General features: G+C 41.8%; 6 non-coding genes across 6 annotated transcripts; all 6 read left to right on the top strand.

The window, feature by feature from the left end:
* The first annotated feature begins 7,866 nt into the window (after nucleotides 1–7,866).
* Nucleotides 7,867–7,940, top strand: trnan-guu (transfer RNA asparagine (anticodon GUU)). The gene has a single exon. It is a non-coding gene; the product is annotated as a tRNA-Asn (tRNA).
* Nucleotides 7,941–13,100: 5,160 nt separating this feature from the next.
* Nucleotides 13,101–13,173, top strand: trnak-cuu (transfer RNA lysine (anticodon CUU)). Its single transcript has one exon. It is a non-coding gene; the product is annotated as a tRNA-Lys (tRNA).
* A 529-nt stretch (nucleotides 13,174–13,702) lies between these two features.
* trnal-caa (transfer RNA leucine (anticodon CAA)) lies at nucleotides 13,703–13,813 on the top strand. The gene is made up of 2 exons: nucleotides 13,703–13,740; nucleotides 13,768–13,813. It is a non-coding gene; the product is annotated as a tRNA-Leu (tRNA).
* Nucleotides 13,814–14,531: 718 nt separating this feature from the next.
* Nucleotides 14,532–14,604, top strand: trnak-cuu (transfer RNA lysine (anticodon CUU)). Its single transcript has one exon. It is a non-coding gene; the product is annotated as a tRNA-Lys (tRNA).
* Nucleotides 14,605–15,158: 554 nt separating this feature from the next.
* On the top strand, nucleotides 15,159–15,269 carry trnal-caa (transfer RNA leucine (anticodon CAA)). Its single transcript has 2 exons — nucleotides 15,159–15,196; nucleotides 15,224–15,269. It is a non-coding gene; the product is annotated as a tRNA-Leu (tRNA).
* Nucleotides 15,270–15,988: 719 nt separating this feature from the next.
* On the top strand, nucleotides 15,989–16,061 carry trnak-cuu (transfer RNA lysine (anticodon CUU)). The gene has a single exon. It is a non-coding gene; the product is annotated as a tRNA-Lys (tRNA).
* The last annotated feature ends 8,338 nt before the right edge of the window (nucleotides 16,062–24,399 follow it).

Here is a 24,399-nt window from a genome sequence, read left to right as displayed (position 1 = left end):
CTCGCTTGTGCTCTGCAAGTGCCACAGAGCCGACAGTTTTGTCCCCACGTCGTTTTTTTTGTCCTTCATACTTCGCTGTCTCCCCCCCTCACTCTGCTCTGCTTCTGCCAGTGCTAGACGGAGAGTTTTTTTTCCTCGGTCTCCACTGCCTTCATGGAAGCGTGTGCTCCACACATCTGACTAATCACACGCAGCTTTCAATTAATAAGGTGACGGGGCTGCTTTTATACTTTTTCGTACTGTGGTGGGTATTTGTATTTAATACAGTGAGTTCTTCATCTCTAGTGGTTCAAAACTTGTGTTGTTCACATGTTTTTTATCCTTCATAGTTTTATACTTTAATTTAATAGCACTGAAAGTGATACTTGTATTATGGTGCCTTTTTGTTATGAAGCTGCTTTAATACTTTTTCGTACTGTGATGAGTATTTGTAATACAGTGAGTTCTCCATCTCTAGGCCTAGTAGTTCAAAACTGGTGTTGTTCACATGGTCTCTTTTATCCTTCATAGTTTTATACTTTAATTTAATAGCACTGTATTTGATATTTGTATTGTGGCACCTTTTTTGTTATGAAGCTGCTTTGATACGTTTTGGTATTGTGGTGAGTGTTTGTATTTTATCTGTTTAATTTATTTTAAGTTATTTTTGTGGAAGTGGTGCTATTTTGTGATAATTTAATTGGTTATAATAAAACTTTTATTTATAAAGCACTGTTATGCAGCATTTTTACTCATCATAAGTGCTTAACAATGTCAATAATGAAACAAAATGTTATAAAATTAGCTTTAAGCTATTAATAATTAATAATGTAAAAATATATATGGGGAGCCGTTTGGGAGCCGAAAGAGCCGGCTCTCCACAGTAAGAAGAGCCATTAGAGCCGCATCTCGAAAAAGAGCCGAAAATCCCATCAGAGGTGTGTAGCAGAGTGGCGCAGCGGAAGCGTGCTGGGCCCACAACCCAGAGGTCAATGGACCAAAACCATCCTCTGCTATGTATACATTTTCAAATCAAACTCAACATCTCTCATTAAAAACCTGGAAAAGACGATGTAACACTCATAGCATAACAGTTGACACTTGACCAACTCTGAAAACCTTTCAACGCACTCTTAATTAAAACTCGTTTGGTGTGCTCACGAGTGTTCTCCAAAGTCCACTTTTCTGATATAAGTAAAAAATAAGAATTATTGTTGTCAAAAGACTGAAATCTTTCACTTTTGTTAAATGGATTAGAGGATCGTTTACCCGATCTCTTTAAGTTGTGTTTTTTATTTTGAATAGTCACGTGGATAAGGCACTGGCCTCCTAAAGCTGGGCATACACTGTGCAATTTTTGGCCCGATGTCGACAAGACTTTCACTCGTGCGACTATTTTGGAGATCGGACCAAGTTTTGGATCAATCGTGCGTCTCGCATCGTGTGGTATACATGGGGTAACGACAAACGATTAAGCCCTCCCGACCACCTCCCGATCGTTCGGATGAAAATCAAACTTGTTTGAAATCCTGGTCGCCGCTCGTGAGGCTCTCGCACAGTTGAAGCAGTTGCACGTGGCGATTGACCTCATCCTGTCACACTACGCAGAGCCAAGCAGAATGTCCAGCAAAGAGGTGTTCTTTTGCTGGGGACAGGCCGAGTGCTCCTGCTCAATCGTTTCCAGTTGTTGCTTGGCTCTTTTGATATAAATTATCAGAGCCTGAATTTGTACTTGTACCTTCAAAGCATCCTCGGGTGACAGGAACTTCATCCTACGAAAGCGGGGGTCAAGGGCAGCAGCAATGATGGCCACACTTTGTCCATTCTCTTTGAAAGCAGACTCAGACTCCCACCTTGCCTTCATCTCTTGGTCTGCAGCAATCTGAAAAGAGTTCACAGAAGCAGACTTGTATGTGGTTTTCTTTGTAGACTTATGGAGACCCTTCAGCAGTGGAGGTAAAACAGATATTGTGACATAGGACTCTCCACTGAGAAAAACAGTGGCCTGTTCGAAAGGCTTGAGGACCTGCTCCAGTTCCTCTAGTAAGATCCACTGATCATTCCTCAAATCCATGTATTGCTTCCCACGCTGTGTAACGTCTGGGTCAGAAAGTGTTGCGACCACCGGCCACCGTTGTTCCAAAAGGCGACTTACCATGTAGTGTGAGCTGTTCCATCTTACAGACACATCCTGGAGCAGGGTATGCTCAGCTGTACCCCACTGTTTTTGTTTGTGTTTCAGCTTGCTGCTAGCCGGCTCACTTTTCTTGAAATGCTTCACAAGAGACCATGCAGCCCCGAGTGTCCTGTCGATCATGGGGTTGTTCTTCAAGGCATGATTTACCACCAACTGAAGCGTATGGCCGGCACAACGATGTGATGCTACCGCATGTTTCTCCTCTAGGATGCGAAGAGCTGCAACAACATTTGCTGCGTTATCATGTACAATCGCCAGTACATCATCTCGAAGGGAGAAATCAAATTTATCTGCCACCATCTCAACCCAAGAGGCAATATTTTCAGCAGTGTGGCGCTCCTCAAGCGGCATTGTAGTTAAGCTAAACGAGGTCAGCTCCCAATTTTCATTATTGAAATGACAGGTGACACCTAAATATGCCTCAGTGAACAGACTGGTCCAAGCATCAGTTGTTAGGGATAGTTTGGAAATGCTTTTTTTCTAGTTCACTTTTCACTTTGTCCATGGTAACCATATACTTCTTCTCCATTAAGTCAGTGAAGTGGCGCCTGGATGGAAGGGTGTATCCTGAGTGGAAAGTGTTTATCATTTCACGGAAGCCTTCACCTTCAACAATCGCAAGGGGCCTCATGTCCTTCACAATCATAGAGACGATCCTGTTTGTGTACACACTAGCCTCCTGGGGTGTGCAAGGTGCCTGGTTCTTTTTATGAAAAAAGTCCGCCACACTGCTTTGCTTACTCCTGTAAAGACAAAAAACATAAAGTACATGAATATTCACAGCAGCAAATCAAAAATATAGCATCGTCCACATCATTGCTGTTATTATGATACATTTAGCTAACAGTAGGCTATTCTACAGCCATCTCAGAGGCTCAACTTAAAAAATGATTTATGTAATTTAAATTGTCAACTTGTAATGCGTGTTTACTACTTGGATCTGGTTGCTACTAGATCATGGAATTTCGACAGTCAACAGGTAGACTAGAACTACATAATGGCAGAGTATAAAATCCACCGTCCGGTGTTAGCAAATAGATAACACAGAAGAAACATGTCGGGACTGGTAGCGCTAACAGCTTTAAACTAGGCAAACATGGGACCTGTTCTAGTCGTAATTAAAAGACGTAAATTTTACGCCGGGAATATAACTAGACAACAACTCAACAGTCTAAAGTAGCGTTTATTCAGAGAGGATCTTGAAATTAACAGGACTTACGGTGTTTTGCTGCCATCCTGACGAGCTCCAGGGTGCTTTCGTTTTAAGTGTTCGTGCATCGCTGATGTACTGCTGTGGTACGCCAAATTAAATTTGCATAGTCTGCAAACAACCACATTTTTAACAGCATTAAGGGTGAAAAATTCCCAGACTTTGGAAGACCGTGTGCGTGATTTTTTAGCTATATGCTCTTCAGTGCTCCAACTACTGCTTGCCGCCGCCATCGTTATGAATTCTTCTTCTTCCGTTTTAAACTAAGGCATCTACACCGATTGGCGACTCTGGTGCATATTTACTGCCACCACTGGACTGGAGTGAGAGTTCATCTAGTAGGTCGTTTGGAACGGGGACTTCAACCAAATAAAAATAAAAATTAGCAAAGTATAAAACGCAAATTATTCATGTCGACGAATTTCTGACGTCGAATAAGTCGAATACTTCGACTATTTGACCCAGCTCTAGTGCCAAAGCATGCTGAGCTGTTTGATGAGAGATATTACAATTGTATTGTAACTGGTAATCTTGCTGTATAGCACCTCCTACTTTTCGGTTCAAGTTTGACATAGATCAGCAGCAGTTCACTCGAGTCTCATCACGCAAAAATACAGAAAGCTTGCATCTACCGCCATGAGGGAGCAGTCAAGCTCGAAGCCACGCCCACTGCTAACAAAGCTAACAAAAAGGCTGAGAGACCAACTGAGGGCAGTTGGGAAAAATTTTGACATTAAATCTCTTTCTTTAAAGCTGCAGTCGGCAGGTTTTCAAAATTACGAGTCTAAAGTCGGAAAATTCGAACTGATACTACCAGGCCTGGAATTTCGTCATTTTAGGGGCAAGGCCACTTGGCCTTTTGAGTTGTCAATTTTTTAAGGGCACAAAGGCCAAAAGCCAGGGCACCAAGGCCATAAATTAAAACAATGATTTAACATATGATATGAAGTGACTACGATTGTATATGCATTTACAATACTTTTATATACACACTTATTAAGCATTCAATGGACCAATTTGCAATTAAACTTATGTGCATACAAAACTTATTCAAACATTTCATTACTCCTCAACCCTCGCATACTATTCAGGGTCACATTTTTTGTACATAAAAAAATAACTTTAAAACTGATTTATATTCATGTGAACCCTGAATCTACAAAAATGGAAATATTTAACAACTTTCTAACCATGTTTTAGTGCAGATAATGCACAAAATTAAACACAAAACTATGTGCAGAGACTAATTATGGAATTATGGATACTGTGAAATGCTTAAACATCGTCCGAGCTCTCTGAACTGTCTTCGGATCCATCTAAATCAGTTCCATTTTTCCTTTTTCTCACAAAGTCTGGCCAGCGTGTGCGCAAGCTGTCACCATGCCAGATTCAATATATTCAAAATATCATCCTCCTCCCCTCCTTTGGCAGGCATTTTTTTCTCCACGGCCAGCTGTCCCAACCATCGCCACATTTTGTTAGTGTTTGCGTCTGTATTTGTACCAATAACATGCTGTCAAATAATGCTCCCCCTTCTCAATGCAATCATTTACAATGATGGAGCAGAGTCACCTAAATAAAGACAGAAGTGTCCCAAATACAAAAATCAAATGGTGAATGACACCCCATTTGTGCATAAGCTAACTGCTTGTTAATACGATAGGCCTAAGTGTTTTATTACTTTGCATGTCTTCCAAAAGAGAAAATAATCAGACGCAGGGTCGCAAAACATTATGGGCGTGAAAACGAAACTTAGAAAATCGGCTCGGCGCATGCGCAAAGTAGTAATTCTCGACAAGTAGGAGAAATCGACTGAACACCGGCGTCTATCGTATCAGAGAGTCTCTATTATGAGTATCTGTAAAAGGGCTGTGATCGTATTTCCAAACCAGAGTGACCCACTCCCCTAGTACGGCAGCCTCGGCGGTTTCTATGCCTTCCCATAGAAACTGCAGTGTTTCCCACACATAGACTAATTCGTGGCGGTGCGCCACAGATTAAAGATCGGCCGCCACATATTGCGTTTCGTTATTATTATTTTTTTTTTAACGCTATTTAAAAAATACTCGTATTCGTTAAAGGGGAACTCCGGGGCATTTGAAGCGCATTTCCATTGCTAGAGGTTGTCAAATACTGATAGTAGGACACAGAGAGGTGCAAATCTGCGCTCCCTGTGTGGAGATCGCGCTGTTCGGACACCCTGTCATGCGAGGCTAATACGTGGTGGCTAAGGGGCAAGCGCTAACCCTTCCACGTAAAACAACAACTTGCACACAGCAGAAACGTCACACCACTTTATAACCCATCCGACAATAAAGTCACAAGCCTTACCATCAAAACCATATGCATGGTTCTCACATTACTGGCATGGGGACGTTACAAAACAACTTTATAAACAGCATGTCACTTACCTCTTGTTGGTAGGCTCGCGCATGTGAAAGCCCAAAAGAGTCGATGGACGATACTCTCATAAACAAAACAATTATCTTCTCTAAAAAAACTGCGTTCAAGTATTTAAAACATTACAACAATATTACTAGGCATGTATTGTTGTAATGTTTTAAATACTTGAACGCAGTTTTTCTAGAGAAGATAATTGCTTTGTATTTGGGAGTATCGTCCATCGACTCTTTTGGGCTTTCACATGCGCGAGCCTACAACTACCCGGTGAGTGACATGCTGTTTATAAAGTTGTTTTGTAACGTCCCCATGCCAGTAATGTGAGAACCATGCATATGGTTTTGATGGTAAGGCTTGTGACTTTATTGTCGGATGGTTTATAAAGTGGTGTGACGTTTCTGCAGTGTGCAAGTTGTTGTTTTACGTGGAAGCGTTAGCTCTTGCCCCTTAGCCACCACGTATTAGCCTCGCATGACAGGGTGTCCGAATAGCGCGATCTCCACACAGGGAGCGCAGACTTGCACCTCTCTGTGTCCTACTATCTGTATTTGACAACCTCTAGCAATGGAAACGCGCTTCAAATGCCCCGGAGTTCCCCTTTAAGCTGCATTTCCTTGCTGCTCTCCCTCGCGTCTCTCTCGCATAGCCTACTCACACACACAGCCCCCCCCTCCGTGCTTCCCTGGAAGCGTGGAAGCTTGCTGGTCTCAGCGTCGCGTTAGATTAGCTCAACCGAAAGAATTCACGAAAGGTTGGTATCACGTGCACCTTTATAAAATCACACATTAAAAAGTCCTGTAAAAATATTTTACATTTTTAATACAATGTTGTGCCGTCCCGTCCCGACCCATAGCAAACAAGCGATTACGCCTTCTTTATAAAATTAACTAGTCGCAAGTTTGCCGTAAAAAAAAAAAAGAAAAATGTAGTTGGGTTGTCGAGGTCTAAACACTAGCAGCTGTGAATCAAATAAAGTATTTTTTTTAAACTCTTACACTGAATGTTTGCTGCTTCAATCCAGATGAGTATTGAAAAATATTTTCCGCGATTGAAAAAGAGAAGTGCGTGTTGAGGATGAGGAGCAGCCTGAACCGGAGGTATCAGTCTGAAACAGCTGAACAGTCCGACCAGTGTAATTAGCTATGTTAATAATTTGTTTACAATGAAAATGTGAAAATCTGCAGATAAGCCGGTGTCACACATCCTTACGTCCCCCATAATTTTCCTTGATGGAGAAATTATCCAGGTTCTTAACTCCCAATGAGACATATATGTCACATTACAGATCTCTGACAGTGGGGGGTGGTATTTTGAAAAAAAATTCTGAAATGGGTTCTATGTGGTCTATTTAGTCTGTGTTATAACCCCCTTAATTTTCATTTAAGTAGAAATGGGTCTGGGTTCTTCTGGGTTAATATAATAAAGTTCTGTGTGACCAATTATTAATGAAGGAATTATTTTGAAGAATTATGGCATATATAATTTTCAAGGGCACAAGGCCAAAGTGGGAGGCCATGGCCCTCGTGGCCCTCGTGAAATTCCTGCCTTGGATACAACTTTCAGGTCCCTCCCCCAACCTCTAACAAGCTCCGAATCGCCCCCCAAACCCCTCCCCCTCTGTGGACGAGGTTGAGCAGTAAGTTCACACCAGTGTGAGCGCACAAAAGCTGTGTGCAGACTCACGCTCAGCAGCGTGTGCACAAGCTGTGATTGACAGGTAGGATTCCTCCACCCTAACTTAATTGGTTAAAAACAGTCGGGAGCGCTCGATTTTTGCAAGCATAATTACAGGCTTCAGAGGGAGGTACAGATTTCGTTATTTTTCCTAAACAGACTATTTAATATTCTACTTCCAGAATCCCATGACAGTTCAAGCTAATATGACTAAAAAAAAGTTGCAGACCGCAGCTTTAACAAGTCAGACCAGGAAGTTATTGACTACTTGTTGTGTGCTACTTTACTTGTTACCTACACAGCAGATATCAACCTTATGACAAACATAAATAAATCGAACACATACTCTAATGAAGGGATGAGAGGTGGTAATGATCGAGGCCACGCCCACAGACAACTACAGCAAGTCTCTGTGGCGCAATCGGCCAGCGCCTTCGGCTGTTAACCGAAAGGTTGGTGGTTCGAGCCCACCCAGGGACGAGTGTGTGTACCAACAAATCTACTGGTCAGCAACCAGTTGTAGGTTTGGTAGCAAATCGATAACTGTAATGGGTGACTTGTCCCACTGAACACACAAGTTATCCTTTAAGTTATTTGGTTGACAAGAGTTAAGGTGCCAAAGCATGCTGAGCTGTTTGATGAGAGATATTACAATTGTATTGTAACTGGTAATCTTGCTGTATAGCACCTCCTACTTTTCGGTTCAAGTTTGACATAGATCAGCAGCAGTTCACTCGAGTCTCATCACGCAAAAATACAGAAAGCTTGCATCTACCGCCATGAGGGAGCAGTCAAGCTCGAAGCCACGCCCACTGCCAACAAAAGCCAGGCAGAGTCTCTGTGGCGCAATCGGTTAGCGTGTTCGGCTGTTAACCGAAAGGTTGGTGTTTCAAGCCCACCTAGGGATGTTCTGACTTATACGTATTACGTGAGTTAAAGCAAACATTCTGCCGCCAAAACGCTCTCCTTACGTATTATACACGCTCCTTGGCAAAATATTTCTCCATGGATGACCTGTTAAGTGCAGTGTAATTTATGACTCAACCTGGAGGCTCCTCTGTCTTTTGTCAAAATTGCACATGCAAAGTGAAAAAACAACCTTTTTGTCATATTGCTATGAAAGTCACACACAAACAAGAAAAAATTCAAAAAGGCTGAGAGACCAAATGAGGGCACTTGGGAAAAAATTTGACATTAAATCTCTTTCTTTAACAAGTCCAACCAGGAAGTCATTGACTACTTGTTGTGTGCTATCTTACTTGTTACCTACACAGCAGATATCAACCTTATGAAAAACATAAATAAATCGAACACATACTCTAATGAAGGGATGAGAGGTGGTAATGATCGAGGCCACGCCCACAGACAACTACAGCTAGTCTTTGTGGCGCAATCGGCCAGCGCGTTCTGCTGTTAACCGAAAGGTTGGTGGTTCGAGCCCACCCAGGGACGAGTGTGTGTGTACCAACAAATCCACTGGTCAGCAACCAGGGGTAGCAAAAGATAGCCTGGCTATAGCCAGAAATCGTCACTTGAACTAGCACCATCTCCCAATTAAGCCTCAAGTTGCTCCACGAAGACATTTCAGCTGCATCTCAGCGAGGCTAATCCAAGCGAGGCTTACATAGCCTAGCTAAGTGTGAGTGCACGAGGAACGTAAGAAGCCCTATCGAGTGGATGGTGGAAAAATGGAGATGGCAGAAAAGGAGAGCAAGACAACAGCTCTAATTTTTTCGTTGGCTGAATAAATAATGCTGATGGAGCTGTATGAGGATTTTAAAAGTGTCATCACCAGAAATGGTAATACAGCTGCGATCAATAAAGCGAAGAATACGGCATGACTAACAACTGCAGACAGACTACATGCGTAAGTTATGAAAGTTTCATACCATTGTCAATTGTTAGACATTTATTTTACTGGCCTCATGTATTTATGCTCTCCTCTTTGTGTTATAATTTGTTTACATAAAGCATGCTGAATTATCTCTGTATGAGATGTACAGCACAAATATACTGGCCCTGCTCACTTTATTAATAACCCAATAATCGACACGCATCATCATACTTTGTGACTATATTATCGTGAGTGTGTGACCCACATATTATTTTTTCATTGTTACAACTCAACAGGAGCTATCTTAACACCCAAAAGCGTACCTGGCAGCAAGTGAAGGTAAAGTACAGGAAAATATGTGGTAAGTAGCCTTTGAAGAAATGTGTTTGTCCAATAAAGAGAGCACCAAACTATATATGGAAGAAACTGAAAATAAAAAAGGTCAAGCTAGAGATTATGAAACTGGAGAGGGATGTTAGTATAAATTTAGATAAAGGAGAATTTCGTGTTGTGAACTGTATTTAATTCTGTTTTCTCTCCACAGCTTGAGAAACATGTAATAATAATTAAACAATTCAACACAACTTGAACTCAAACTTGTCATTATTGTACGATTCATGCAAAGTGTTAGAAATGTGTTTTTTACATTTATATTCACAGTGGGGTGCCATGACCTAAACGTGTGGAAAGTTATAAATCATCTCTGTCCATTTAGCCTTCTTACACTTGCTCTGACTTAAACTGCTACTGTGTCAATGCTAACTTATGAAAAGAAGTTCTAAGTCAAAGGTCACAACAATAAGGATCAAAGGAAATATGTGTCCCTGTACAGGTCCCTCACTGTGTCAGGAGAAACTGAGACCTTTCAGGCACTGGAACTCAACGAAGAAAAGACTTGAGCCTGAAAAGTTGTCCACAAGACAAAATGTATAAAATATGAAGTATACTATAAAATTTAAGATGGCTCTGTCAGAATTCAGCCATAGTGCCTGAGAACTTTAAGCAATGAACCTGTATTTAATTTGGCCAAAGGTCTTTTCTATCTGTGCCCTTGTTTTAGCATGTGCATGTGCATGTGCATGTGCATGTGCATGTGCATGTGCATGTGCATGTGCATGTGCATGTGCATGTGCATGTGCATGTGCATGCCCTTGTTCCTGGATCAGGATATGGCGTGAGGAGGTACGGCCAGCATGCATAGCCTCTGTCCCCAAGCAGGACACCATTGAACTCTCCTGCAGAATAAGAGAAATGTTGGATGGATATACATGTGTTAAGACTTTAGTCAATTTGATGCAATATGTGCCATATATGGCTATCTATAATAAAGTATGACGAGCACTTTGAATTCCTTAAGATGACCTCTACACCTGACCTCTCATTACATTACCAAAATTCTGCCTATGCTACACCTTACTTCAAAAGTACACTCCTTCAGGTAAGTAAAATTCTTGCGCCTTGTGCAAACCTCTGTGCCAGTGAGGATGCTCGGAAGATCCTAGAATCATGAACTGATCCTGGCCGTTTAGCCTCAATGTTGGAAATGAAATGACCTCCATCACAGATCATCTGTATGCACGGAGGATGGGAGTCAATGACGAGGTTTCACAGGGCATAAATGTAACATTGCTTAGCATTACTCAAAGGGGTTGATGTGGTATTTTTCAAAATGAGAAATCCAGTTCAGAGTCTATGGACAATTATCCCAAAGTGTACCTGTACATTTAGGATATGGAAAAATGTTCGGTTTACATAGTCAGCCTGCACGGGTCCAGCAGGGGCCTGGACAATGTGACAATGTTTAAATCCAGACTGAAAACAGTTCTATTTAGATGTGCATATGACACCTGAAAGTATTTTATCTGTGCTCTTCATTTTTAAATTAATTAATTAATGATTTCTTTGTTTTTTGGAATAATTTCATTGCCTTCTTGTGATTTTATGTAGCTGTAAAGCACTTTGAATTGCCTTGTGTACGAATTGTGCTCACAAATTGCCTTGCCTTGGATGCGTACATGGGCACAGTGTAGTGCACTGATAACATTAGGGAAGCCTGAGGGAGATGATGAACTTAATGCAAATACTTCAGCCAGTAGGTTGTTTTACATTATCGGCAACTGTAAATATGGAGCAGCAGCCTGAAAGGACAGAGGTCCCCCCACCCCCCCGACATTCGCAATACTGACACTTCCTCTGTTCAAGTCTTAACTCAAAACCCATCCGTTTAACTTTGCTTACCTCCATTTATTGCTCCATTCTGTGTGTTTTTAGTATGGTATGATGTTTTAATTCCTGCGTTTTATCTAATATCTTGTTTGTACAGTGTCCTTGACTGTTTTGAAAGGAGCTGTCAATAATTTGTATCATTAACATTATTACCTGTCCCCCATTTTTCTGAGTGTGGTCCTATGTGGGTGTAGATCGGATGTTTGTTAGGTATTGATTAGTTTTAATGAATACCAAGTTCTCTCTCATTTAATTTCACTTTCATTTCTTTAGTTGCAGTGGCACCGACTGATTGATTTTTCGAGACAGTGAAAGTGGTGATATGATAACCACAGTTTTTGTTTCGTTTTTTAGACAAGACATGAGTTGCGGGAGCGCAGAATTCTTGGTGAACATTTCTGTTTCAGCCGGTTGGACTTTTTTTGAGTTGCAGCTAAGCTAAGCTTCAACTTTAGCCTGCCCGGGACCAGGCTAGTTCAGCGGCATAAATTACCATGGTTACTCAGCGGGCGTTCAAATAAGCCACGTTCATGGGACGGAAGTAGCTAAATAAGCCAGGCTTTCCGCTACGCAAGCTTTTAGGAATAACCCCTGGTCAAGTGTCAATTGTGATGACACATCATGTCACATCATCTTTTCCAGGTTTGCTTTAATGAGAGGTGTTGAGTTGTATTTGAAACTTTATACATAGCAGAGGATGGTTTCGGTCCATCGACCTCTGGGTTATGGGCCCAGCCCTCTTCCGCTGCGCCGCTCTGCTACACACCTCAGATGGGACTCAAACCCACAATCCCTGGCTCAGGAGGCCAGTGCCTTATCCACGTGACTATTCAAAATAAAAAACATAAAAAGAAATCGGGTAAACGATCCTCTAATCCATTTAACAAAAGTGAAAGATTTCAGTCTTTTGACACAATAATTCTTTTTCTTACTTATATCAGAAAAGTGGTCATTGGAGGACACTCATGTGCACACCAAACGAGTTTGAATTAAGAGTGTGCAGAAAGGGTTTCAGAGTTGGTCAAGTGTCAATTCTGATGCTATGAATGTTACATCATCTTTTCCAAGTTTTTTTAATGAGAGATTTTGAGTTTGATTTAAAAATGTATACATAGCAGAGGATGGTTTCGGTCCATCGACCTCTGGGTTATGGGCCCAGCATATACCTGCTACTTGGTCTGTGTCTTTGCGTCTAGTAATCCACCTCGTTGACGATCACAGAATACATCAAATCCAACTGTTGCTGTTGCCGGGTTCTTGTTAAGGAGTGGCTTTCATGACTCATCCAGTGACATCACTCCCTGGCCAATCAGTTGCCTGCAGTCTGTAAATGTCACATTTTCGGCTGGACTCAACTCGACCCCGACCGAGTAGGTGCTAAAAATGTTCCACCTTGTGCCAGGTGGTGTTACCTCATGGAAAACCCTAACAGCTGAGTGGGATCCAGTCGAGTGGAGTAGGTAGAGGTTAAAAAGGGAGGAATGTGTTCCCATGTCATTTGAAATCTCTGAAAGTTGACTTTGGCTTGTTTAATCTCTTCTTTTTTTTTTTCGGAAGGCATGTTTTACAACATGTGAATAGCCCGGCTAGCTCAGTCGGTAGAGCATGAGACTCTTAATCTCAGGGTCGTGGGTTCGAGCCCCACGTTGGGCGTAGCAGTTTTAATAATCAACAGATGTTTGATCCAGCACTTAAAGTCAAAGTTCACCTCTGTTACAACCATCACAGCGTCCTCAGTGGTGCCTCTTTGAATGATCACAAACCTCCTATAATGCACAATATGAGTAAAAAACATTCAAACTTGTGCAAGAGCATTACATTTACCTTTCTTTGGGCTCATGTCATTTCTGTATTCCCCGTTTGCTCAAGTATGATCATTCACTTTAAAACTAAACAAGGAAAATCTGAATAACAACCCATGGCCTCTGGCCCTCTCTTGCTTTCATTACTCATCCAGTGACATCACTCCCTGGCCAATCAGTGGCCTGCAGTCTGTAGACGTCACATTTTCGGCTGGACTCAACTCGAATCCCTGCCGTGTAGGTGCTAAAAATGTAGCTGCTACCAGCTGTTACTACCTCATGGAAAACCCTAAAACCTGAGTCGAATATAGTCAAGTAGAGTAGCGTTTTGCATTTTGGTACATGTTTGTCATATTTTACACAGTCAGGGAAGTAGTGGTGTCAGGATGGCCGAGCGGTCTAAGGCGCCAGACTCAAGGCTTCATTCCTTCCTTAGGACAGGGACTTCTGGTCTCCAAAAGGAGGCGTGGGTTCAAATCCCACTCCTGACACTAATTCCTTGCTTAAATCTTACTTTCTTATTAGAAGACCATGAAGAAAGCCATGTCAGGCCATGGTGAAAAAGGGAATTCATCTCTGAAGACGGGCCTTCAGTTCCTCCCATTAACATACAAAATTCTGATGTGCGATGAGGCAGTTCTCCTGCTACATTAAGCTCTTTTCCACTCGTACTTACTCACAACCACCTCAATGTGGGTGGGGTCGTTATAGCAAGGAGGTCCAAAAGTCCTGTGATGTCACTTTTATTGGACAAAACATGACACAACAATTTAGGACATCAAGGTGAAGGTATACATGCTACTTGGTCTGTGTCTTTGCGTCTAGTAATCCACCTCGTTGATAATCACAGAATACATCAAATCCAACTGTTGCTCTTGCCGGGTTCTTGTTAGGAGTGGCTTTCATGACTCATCCAGTGACATCACTCCCTGGCCAATCAGTTGCCTGCAGTCTGTAAATGTCACATTTTCAGCTGGACTCAACTCGACCCCGACCGAGTAGGTGCTAAAAATGTAGCACCTTGTGCCAGGTGGTATTACCTCATGGAAAACATTAACAGCTGAGTGGGATCCAGTCGAGTGGAGTAGGTAGAGGTTGAAAAGGGAGGAATGTGTTCCGATGTCATTCGAAATCTCTGAAAGTTGACTTTGGCTTGTTTAATCTCTTCTTTTTTTTTTTTTGGAAGGCATGTTTTATAACATGTGAATAGCCTGGCTAGCTCAGTCGGTAGAGCATGAGACTCTTAATCTCAGGGTCGTGGGTTTGAGCCCCAAGTTGGGCGTAGCAGTTTTAATAATCAACAGATGTAGCAGTTTTAATAATAAACAGATGTTTGATCCAGCACTTAAAGTCAAAGTTCAGCTCTGTTACCACCATCACAGCGTCCTCAGTGGTACCTCTTTGAATGATCACAAACGTCCTGAAATGCACAATATGAGTAAAAAACATTCAAACTAGCGCAAGACCATTACTTTGACCTTTCTTTGGGCTCATGTCATTTCTGTATTCCCTTTTTGCTCAAGTATGAATATTCACTTTAAAACAAAAGAAGGAAAATCTGAATAACGACCCATGGCCTCTGGCCCTCTCTTGCTTTCATTACTCATCCAGTGACATCACTCCCTGGCCAATCAGTGGCCTGCAGTCTGTTGACGTCACATTTTCGGCTGGACTCAACTCGAATCCCTGCCGTGTAGGTGCTAAAAATGTAGCTGCTACCAGCTGTTACTACCTCATGAAAAACCCTAAAACCTGAGTCGAATTTAGTCAAGTGGAGTAGCGTTTTGCATTTTGGTTCACGTTTGTCATATTTTACACGGTCAGGGAAGTAATGGTGTCAGGATGGCCGAGCGGTCTAAGGCGCCAGACTCAAGGCTTCATTCCTTCCTTAGCACAGGGACTTCTGGTCTCCAAAAGGAGGCGTGGGTTCAAATCCCACTCCTGACACTAATTTCTTGCTTAAATCTTACTTGCTTATTAGAAGACCATGAAGAAAGCCATGTCAGGCCATGGTGAAAAAAGGCATTTATCTCTGAAGACGGGCCATCAGTTCCTTCCATTAACATACACAATTCTGATGTGCGATGAGGCAGTTCTCCTGCTACATTAAGCTCTTTTCCACTCGTACTTACTCACAACCACCTCAATGTGGGCGGGGTCGTTATAGCAAGGAGATCCAAAACTCCTGTGATGTCACTTTTAATGGACACAAACATGACACAACAATTTAGGACATCAAGGCGAAGGTATACCTGCTACTTGGTCTGTGTCTTTGCGTCTAGTAATCCACCTCGTTGATGATCACAGAATACATCAAATCCAGCTGTTGCTGTTGCCGGGTTCTTGTTAAGGAGTGGCTTTCATGACTCATCCAGTGACATCACTCCCTGGCCAATCAGTTGCCTGCAGTCTGTAAATGTCACATTTTCGGCTGGACTCAACTCGACCCCGACCGAGTAGGTGCTAAAAATGTAGCACCTTGTGCCAGGTGGTATTACCTCATGGAAAACCCTAACAGCTGAGTGGGATCCAGTCGAGTGGAGTAGGTAGAGGTTGAAAAGGGAGGAATGTGTTCCGATGTCATTCGAAATCTCTGAAAGTTGACTTTGGCTTTTTTTATCTCTTCTCTTTTTTTTTTCGGAAGGCATGCTTCATAACATGTGAATAGCCCGCTAGCTCAGTCGGTAGAGCATGAGACTCTTAATCTCATGGTCGTGGGTTCGAGCCCCATGTTGGCTGTAGCAATTTTAATAATCAGCAGATTTTTGATCCAGCACTTAAAGTCAAAGTACAGCTCTGTTACCACCATCACAGCGTCCTCAGTGGTGCCACTTTGAATGATCACAAACCTCCTGTAATGCACAATATGAATCAAAAACATTCAAACTTGCGCAAGAGCATTACTTTGACCTTTCTTTGGGCTCATGTCATTTCTGTATTCCCTTTTTGCTCAAGTATGATCATTCACTTTAAAACAAAAGAAGGAAAATCTGAATAACAACCCATGGCCTCTGGCCCTCTCTTGCTTTCATTACTCATCCAGTGACATCACTCTCTGGCCAATCAGTGGCCTGCAGTCTGTAGACGTCACATTTTCGGCTGGACTCAACTCGAATCCCTGCCGTATAGGTGCTAAAAATGTAGCTGCTACCAGCTGTTACTACCTCATGGAAAACCCTAAAACCTGAGTCGAATATAGTCAAGTGGATTAGCGTGGACATTTTGTACTGGATGTTCGTTGATATTACTCCGCCACCGCTAAGAAAATAGTTCGAGCATGAACGATCTGCCAAATAAAACACGACAGAAGCAACTTTTCGCAACGAAATTTGATATGGATTATCAGTGCACACCAGTAACCACTCCGGTGAGTTGATGATTTTGAAAACGGACGTTTATGGTGCTTTTACAGACCTTTTTGGACATGCATATGACTTGCCATTCTGAAGCAGGTTGAGATGAATCAAAATTAGGCAAATACCGGAGACAGCAGTAAACATCAAAAAAGCGGCAAGGGGGGTTCTAAAACATTGCAGACGACTCATAAAAGAGGCTTAATGTTGAAAATACCGGAGTTCTCCTTTAAGGCTTATAAAGACATTTGGATACTGGATATTTCTTTTTGGTCTCAAAATGACATTTTATCACTCTGCAGAGTTATATTTACAAGATTTGACCGTTATATCCCTACCTGACAGGCAGCGTACCTTTTGTGATGGATACTCCCACAGGAGTCTATTTGGTGTTGCTAATATTTAGATTTCATGATAGATAGGCTACATCTATATATTTTTGGAGTTCATAAATTGCACAGAATGTATTATACACTTGCTTATGGGGGGAGGTATAAATGATAACCTCTTAAATTCCTCTATGGCAGGACGTGATGGTGGGCAGGCATATTCTGGACCGCCTGCAGTCCAGGTTGGAGCAGGCATTGCAGCGACTGCCCTTGGACCTGGACTATCTCGAGTTCATATAGTTCAATAGTCAGGTTGATCTAATATTTACAGCCAATTCAGACATTTATGTATCTTGTTCACATGTTCCAATCAGTCCACAGACATAAGTTAGATGCCAAAGATAAAAAACTATTGTATTCTTGGATTTAATGTTACACCACTATGATAAATAAGGTCCAATGACTGCAGTGACAAATGAAAATGTTCTTCCTTCTTTCTTTTAGGTATTTGAAGGTCTTCTCCAGCTGCACACCCTCATCAGCACTGAATTAGATGGGAGAAGAAAAGCAGTTGTAGTGGACAGGACTGCTGGAGAAAGGGGGTGTCCAAAGTTGGTTATTTCCAAAGACCACCTCCAGCATTTGATTGAAATCGACCTCTCTGTGCCCTGTATTTCCAAACTGCTGGGTGTATCAGTGAACACACTCAAATGCAGAATGCGACAGTGGGGCCTCTCAAAAAGGGAAGGCTACAGTAAAATGACAGATGATGAACTTGACAGCTTGGTCTCTGCCATCAAGCAAGACTCCCCGAATTTGGGTTGGTGCTTTTTACAGAAAGATTTTCTTTGAATCATCATGATCATGCACTTGTCCATAGCATTACAAAAAAATGTGTGCCATAATAGTAACTTTTGAAATGACAGGGTTTTCCACAAGCGCCAGCTGGCGGCCATATAGGCTACACAATTAAGTCTAGCCGGCTACTTTAATGACTTATTTTTATTGCCTATAGGCTTTAAATATTATTTTTCGATTTTAATAAAATTAAATGTTTTTCTAACAGACTGACAATAATGCCAAACTGAACCGCACTCCATTAAAGTTGTGATTCGCTCTGCTCATACTGATAATAACCACAAATTACTCTGATCACCGCCGACTTCATTGCTCACAAGTAAGAAAAACTCATCCGCGGCCCCCGGCATGCCAGTTACTCAGGCTATCCACTGCAAAATTTCAGTGTAATCAGTGCGTATGCAAAAGACAGATGCCAAAAGAAAGCCTTTAGCCCAACGTTGTCCTACCGGTAATCCAGTCTTTTCTTCAAGCGTTCAATTAGCACCACCTGCGACACGTGAGAGTGTATTTTCATTCATTCATTTCATCAGTGTACATGATCATGGCTATGACGTAACCTAACCCCAACCACCAACAGCCGCGCCCCAGCTGGCTACTTATTTAATATGGCTGGCTAGTCTGTGCCTTAGTGGAAAGTCCTGGACATTATCATAACAATGGTCATCATAGCATGTATACCTGAGAAAACCCTAACCTGAGAAAAAGTGAAATGCCTTCATTGTTTCTTCACATAATTATCAATCAAAAGATCTTAAATAACAATTGTTTTCACTTATCTTCCTATAGGTCACAGAATGGTAAAAGGCCGTCTGAGGGCTTTAGGCCACAGAGTTCAGTGGACAAGAGTGTGGGATTCCATGCACCGGGTTGATAGTCTAGGAATACTACAGAGAATGACAAGCCTCGGATGTGTTGTGAGAAGGACCTACAATGTCGCAGGTCCTCTGTCGCTCGTACATATAGATACCAACCACAAGTTGATCAGGTAAGTTGACAGCAAAGGACATCACATGGACATTATATATTTACATATCGATTTCAAAAATGGTCTATGGCATACATTCTCCAGATTTCTGGATTCTACTGGTGTAATGGACCACGATGTACAGTAGCTGCATTAAACAATTGATACATTTTTATTTTACGGATATGGTGTGGTAATGTTTGGTGGAATAGATGGCTTTTCAAGAAAGGTCAGTGTCCCCATGGAGATTAAAGTGTGTGATATAATATTCAATGTAATTTCCTTAAAGCTATACTTACCTTTCTGGCATTTTTACACTTTTCTTTTGTAATCTTAAAATGCTCCTAATAAGCTTATGGCACACTAAAATGTAAAAGCAATCCACCATATGTTGAAACTCGTCAATATTCAATTCTCATATATTTCTGATAGAAGTCCGACCAATCATTTTATTCGGACCGAATAAAATGATTTGCCGAGCTTCCTGCCTGTCATCCGTCCCCACGTCCCTCCCCGTTTCACTCACTCTGCTCATGGTGCGGTCGAGTTGTACTCGGGAGTCGGGTACACGCAAACTACAAAGCAGGCCGTGCTAACATTAGCCTGGTAGATCACAAGTTGTTTATATTCGGACAAGGCGAGCGCGAGAATAGCTTTGGTGGACGCGGTAACTGGAACGCTGATAACTCGGCTGTGACGTCATTCCCAGCTTCCCAACATTTCATTCATTTATTGTTTTTATATTATCGTAGTTAATGTTTAATAATGTATTTCTGTGGTGTTTATGTTTTCCAAATCCTCACAAAGATCATGTACCTACATGCTGCCAATAACAATAAGGCATCAACAGCCCAAGATTTCTTCCTTCAGGCTTTAGAGACACATGGTTTTCCATCCAGGTAACATGCTATGTCTTGTTTTGAGGTTGCTCTTTATGTTTACATTAGATTTTTTGAAAATTTTAAAAGAAATGTAAAGTTGCCTTTACAAAATTGTTGACCCACTGACATAATCACAATATTATATGTATGTTTTTACAGTGATCTGCTATTCAAGGATGTTTCAGTCTTATAATATAAGCATCTTTATGTATTAATAAAATCCTTTACAACTAGTGTCCCCTCCAGGATTCTCTCTTCTCTGCCCCCCCCCCTCTAGTCAGGCCATCCTCCATGATAGGATAGAGAGGACAGCTGATTTTCCTTTGTCTGCCTTTTGTGTTGAAGGAGTGACACAGTTTTGTCAACCACTAAATTAAGTCTTTATTTCGTCATTGTTTGAAGTCAACCACGGAGAATATTTCTGTTTATGCAAATGAATTCAAACCTTTTGTTGAACCTGGAAACATCTCTGCAAGTGCTTATTATTCAGTGAGTTGTAGACTTCCTCCTCAGAAGACTACTGTACTCTGATGTTTGTTTTTTTGGGACTTTTTTGAATGCAAGAGTACCCATACCAAGGAGTAAAATTTTACATTTATTGGCAAATTGTTCTGTATTATTATGGTCTCTCTATGGTTTTACATGTCCAGGGTCAGAGGAGACCAAGGTGTCAAACGTGGACATTGCCAGACTTATGTACAAAGTTCGGGGCTGTGACAGGGGAAGCTTCATCTCTGGGAAAAGTGTGCATAACCAAAGGTAATATGAATATGTATGTATGTAGTGTGTGTGCTTATAGGTTCTGTCTATTTCTATTATTATATTTGTACATGTAACAACATCTATATAACATCTGTCCGTCCTGGGAGAGGGATCCCTCCTCTGTCTCTCACCCCGAGGTTTCTCTTGTTTTTCCTTGTCAGTGGCCTCCTTGCAGTTTTTCCTCAGTCGATGTGAGGGTCTAAGGGCAGAGGATGTTGTCATGATATTGTGTGAATCCCTTTGAGACAAACTATTCATAAAAACAGGCTATACAAATAAAATTGCCTTGCCTTACATGAATTACAATAATTGTAGAATTAAAGTCTTTATGTTGAAATGGCACAATAATTACAGAATTGCAGTTTCAATTTGGCATCAAAATACTGTGATTTAAAAGTCCCTGCTGAAACCAATACCTAAATGTTATTTTTATCATTTAAAGGAGAACTCCGGTATTTTCAACATTAAGCCTCTTTTCTGAGTCGTCTGCAATGTTTTAGAACCCCCCTCACTGCTTTTTTGATGTTTACTGTTGTCTCCGGTATTTGCCTAATTTTGATTCATCTCAACCTGCTTCAGAACGGCAAATCATGCGCATGTCTACAAAGGTCCGTAAAAGCACTTAATTTCAAAATCATCAACTCACCGGAGTGGTTACTGGTGTGCACTGGTAATCCATATCAAATTTCGTGGCGAAAAGTTGCTTCTGTCGTGTTTTATTTGGCAGCTCGTTCATGCTCGCACTATTTTCTTAGCGGTGGCGGAGTAATATCAACGAACATCCAGTACAAAATGTCAAATAAAACACGACAGAAGCAACTTTTCGCAACGAAATTTGATATGGATTACCAGTGCACACCAGTAACCACTCCGGTGAGTTGATTATTTTGAAAAGGGACGTTTATTGTGCTTTTACGGACCTTTGTAGACATGCGCATGATTTGCCGTTCTGAAGCAGGTTGAGAAGAATCAAAATTAGGCAAATACCGGAGACAGTAGTAAACATCAAAAAAGCGGTGAGGGGGGTTCTAAAACATTGCAGACGACTCAGAAAAGAGGCTTAATGTTGAAAATACCGCAGTTCCCCTTTAATAAACTGCATCCTAAAGGTGTTATGGTATAGACTGCACATTTTTAATCTTTGATTTTCTGCCAGGATCAAGCACTTGTGGTGCGATGTGTGGAACGGCGTGTCAAGCGTTTATTATGATCTGCTCCACACTCTTGAGGAGGATGGCCTGCTTGACCCAGCCAACTGCGCGCACCTTTTCTGTGCCCAGTACGTCTTTTTGCCCCGCATTCAGCAGGATCTGGAGACCTTCACAGATGGGTGGAATAACCACTCAATCCGAACAGAGGGGAACCTCAGTCCTAACCAGCTGTGGGAAATTGGGACGATTCATGACCCTGTCAGCCCTCCTGACAATGTTGAGGTAAAGGGAAAACTTATATTTTACTTACCAATGTTGTGGACAACAGCTATAACAATTTTTGTACTGTTTTAGGTGCCCCATCTTCCAGACGTGGCAATGACAGACCTGGGTCAAACTGGAGTGCAGGTGCCTGAACTGGCATGTCCCTTGAGTATGCAAGAACTGGAACGATTGGATGAACTGTTCAATCCAACTGCACCTTCCTCGTGTTTTGGGGCAGACATATATACTGCAGTAGTAAACTATGTAGAGAGCATTCATGAACTACGACAGGAACCATAAGGGAAGGTTGAGACACTGTTTTGTAGAGAATCTTATCTGTGTACAGTGCCCATAGCCTGGGACCTGTAACACAAACTATCATTACTTCCCCTTCAATGCACATTCTAGCAAATCACTTTACATCCTAATGCACATCTGGCTTTAACAATCCAAAAAAATCATACGAACAATAAATAATTAATTCAAACTTCACATTACCACTATCACCATAGAGTGTTTCTCCTGATGATGTCACCAAGGTTATAAAAGTAGGCAGTATGGAGTGCTTCCTCCTTTTGTTCTTGGGCCACAAATTAAACTCAAAGTAACTTGTCTGAAAGAATAAATAATTGTATAATGAACTTAATTAAACCAATAAACTTATTGTAAAATATACTTGTGTGTTTTGTTTTTTTTATCCACAAAAGCTAATGTATCTATAACCAAATAATGCAAACGCCAAAAAAAACCTGGGATAGTATGTGTCTACATATTACAGAAAGATGGAATAAAGGGACACTTGTTGTGGCTCTCACCCACATTGTCTTTTTCAATTCAGTATTTTCTGAATTTGAGAGTGAACAAAAGTATGTGAGAAAAAATGAGATCTTTCACCTTGGTTTTATTTATTCAAAGTAACACGTTTCATTTAATAGTGCACCATTTGCAGCTATAAACCTTACATCAGAGAACCTGTTACACAAACAAACAACTTAGAACAGTATTTTCTGAATTTGAGTGATAAAAAGAGAACACTAAAATATGGGGGGAAAGAAAAAACATTTTCCAACGTGTGCCCACTGAGTGTCGTTGGCGCTCAGATCCCGGCCGGCAGAAATTGCTGCTCCTTGATTGGATGGTTGGTTGGCGCGTGGGTGGGCACCGGGTTGATTGGCAAGTCAGTAAGCAACATGCTGATTGGCTATTCACTCAGGCGTCAAAACAGGGTCAAAATTCACACATGCACAAAATGTTTTTACAACTTCAAAACTTTGTTACACATGCACACAATGTTTTTACAACTTCAAAACTTTGTTACACATACACAAACTATTTTTACAACTTCAAAACTTTGTTACACATGCACAAAATGTTTTACATGGCCACAAAATATTTTTACAACTTCAAAACTTTATTACACATGTGAACATCATTGTACAAGTACAAAATCTTTCTGACCCTTATTTGATCCCATGGAGTGGAGCCTGCTATGGGAGCCGGAGCAGGGGCCAGAGGAGGGACCAAAACAGGAGCCAGAGCAGGAGCATGTGGAGGAGTGGCAGAGAACTTTCAAAAACTCTGTGTCTGTGGAGTAGTGGGGATAACACGAACCCGTGAGGCCACTGGAGAAATTGTCATTACCTGAGGCCTTTTGGGTGGAGCAGGTAGAAGCTGCCGCTGTCCTGGTGGATTTGTATCATCCTTAAATTGCAGCTTTCTTTTTAATTTGGCCTGTCCCACAGTGTTAGGGGGTAAACTGTACATATGTGTTGGTTCTGAATGTGGTATGGCATAATGGGGACGTATATTGGCGGGGAGAAGTGGGTCAGAAGCTACAGAAAACCGGCTAGGAAGGTTTAGCCCTTGTTGCACAACAGCCGTTTCCTGCCTTTTCACCCTTTGATTATGCCACTGAACCAGGGTGGTGTAGCTCACATCCACCAGCTGCAAGGTAGTCTGCTGCATGATAGCTCCGTTTGCTAAAATGAGCTGCCTGATCTTTCTGTAGTCCTGAAGGATCAGATCCCATCTTGAGAATGTGCCTGTCCCTCTTTTTTTTGGACTACGATGGATCCTGCAGAGGGGAACAAAGATGGGCTCCACTAGGCGGCAGCAGTCTGGCCATTGGGCAGATGGGGCTGTGGTTGTTAAGGCATGACGCTTCACACTTTCCACCCCAGGGGTAAATTCCTGCCTCTTTTTGGGGGAGCTAAACCTCCCAGTGTTCAGCTTGTCCTGGTGCCTTGCAGCAAATACCACCCTCTGCTTGTCAAAGTCCAGCAGGCTCTGCCACAGAGCAACAATGCTGCTCACCTACACAGGGAAATAACACAACTGTACATGAGGACACAGCAATGTTCAAGTGAGCTGAGGAGTGTGCATAGTGCATGTATGCAGCAAGCAACAACACGTTACTGACCTCCTGGTTGCTCAGCGTCAGAGAGGTTTTGTTCCTCAGCTCCACCAGATACTCAGCCAAGCTGTCCACTTTGTCCAGGCCTGGTACGCCTGC

Source organism: Odontesthes bonariensis, chromosome 8, assembly GCF_027942865.1.
Source record: "Odontesthes bonariensis isolate fOdoBon6 chromosome 8, fOdoBon6.hap1, whole genome shotgun sequence".
Lineage (NCBI taxonomy): Eukaryota > Metazoa > Chordata > Actinopteri > Atheriniformes > Atherinopsidae > Odontesthes > Odontesthes bonariensis.
This window is presented reverse-complemented; position numbering and strand designations above follow the sequence as displayed.